Source organism: Elephantulus edwardii, unplaced genomic scaffold, assembly GCF_000299155.1.
Source record: "Elephantulus edwardii isolate Elephantulus edwardi_28Jun2011 unplaced genomic scaffold, EleEdw1.0 scaffold00160, whole genome shotgun sequence".
Classification (NCBI taxonomy): Eukaryota; Metazoa; Chordata; class Mammalia; order Macroscelidea; family Macroscelididae; genus Elephantulus; species Elephantulus edwardii.
In genome coordinates this window covers 46,623-48,226 of record NW_006399910.1, presented here as the reverse complement: position 1 = coordinate 48,226, position 1,604 = coordinate 46,623, and positions in this window count along the sequence as shown.

Below are 1,604 nucleotides of genomic sequence, written 5' to 3'. Positions count from 1 at the left end.
TCCCCACTTCACTGATTTCATCTCCTTGTCAAAGATCAGTTGACCATAGATAGATGGGTTGATCTCTGGATTCTCAATTCGATTCCATTGATCTATGTGTTTGTCATTGTACCAGTACCATGCTGTCTTTAGATCCTCCTAAGTTTGAACTTAGGAGGAACCATATGAACAAGAGCCAATAGTAATTAAGGAAGAAGTTCAAGCCTCATTGAAGTCACTGGCAAAAAAGAAGGCCCTAGTGACAGATAGAATACCAGTTGGCATATTTCAATTGACAGGTACAGCCATGGATGTGCCCAGCAGTCTATTCTAGGAAATTTGGAGGACTGTTGCTTGGTCTGCTGATGGGAAGAGAATAATTTGATTCATATTTATTGCCATTCCCCCCCAAAGAAGGCAATGCAACAGGATGTGGAAATTATCAAATAATATTATTGATAAAATATGCAACCAAAATATTGCTGAAAATAACTAAAAAATAACCGGATCACTACATTGCAAGAAAACTGGCAAAAGTTCAAGCTAGATTTTAAAAAGGCTGTCACACCAGGAATAAAATTGCTGATAGTAGATGGATCCTGTCTGAAAGCACAGAGTACCAGAAGAACATCTATTCATGTTTTATTGATGGAGTAAAAACCATTTGACTTTGTGAATCACAACAAACCATGGCTAACACTGAGAAAAATGGGACTTCCAGAACACTTAATTCTGTGCTCATGTGAAACCTACACCTAGACCAAGAAGCTGTTGCTTGAACAGAACAAGGGAACATTTTCATGGTTTTAAATCAGGAAAGGTGTGTGTCAGAGTTGTGTCCTTTCCACATAACTGTTCAATCTGTATGCTGAACTATTCATTTGAAAAACTGGACTTGAAGAAAACTGTGGATCAAGATTGGAACAAGACTCATCAACAATCTACATTATGCAGATAATACAACCTTCCTTCTGAAAGTAAGGAGGACTTGCAATGCTTGTTACAGAAGATCAAGGACTACAGTCTTAAATATAGATTACATCTCAACATTGAGAAGACAAAAATCCTCACCAGAAAAGATTGAAATTTTCAATGATTTCTTCTAACTTGGATCCACAATTAACACTACTGGTACCAGCAGTCAGCAATTCAGGAGATGTATTACACTGGAGAAGTTGGCTGTCTGGGACATCTCCAAAACTCTGAAAAGCAACGATGTAATTTCAAAGACTAAGTTGTGTCTGATTCAGACCATGATATTTTCAATCACTTGTTATGCACCTAAGGGCTGGACAGTGAATGAGGATGACAGAAAAATAATTGATGTATTTGAGTTGTGATGTTGGAGAAGAACATGGAATATCCCATGAACTTCCAAATGAATAGGTATATTTTGGAGAAGGTGCAGCCAGAGTGCTCCTTAGTGGGGAAAATCATGGAGCTTAATCTCACATACTTGGGGCATGTTGCTATGAGAGGTTCCTCTCCTTGGAAAGGGAATATGATGCTAGGAAAGAAGGGTCAGTGAAAAGAAGACAACTCTAAATTAGATGAACGGGTGCAGTAACAGCAGCATTTGGCTCAAATGTGTCTAAAATTGTGAGGATGGCACAGGATAACACACG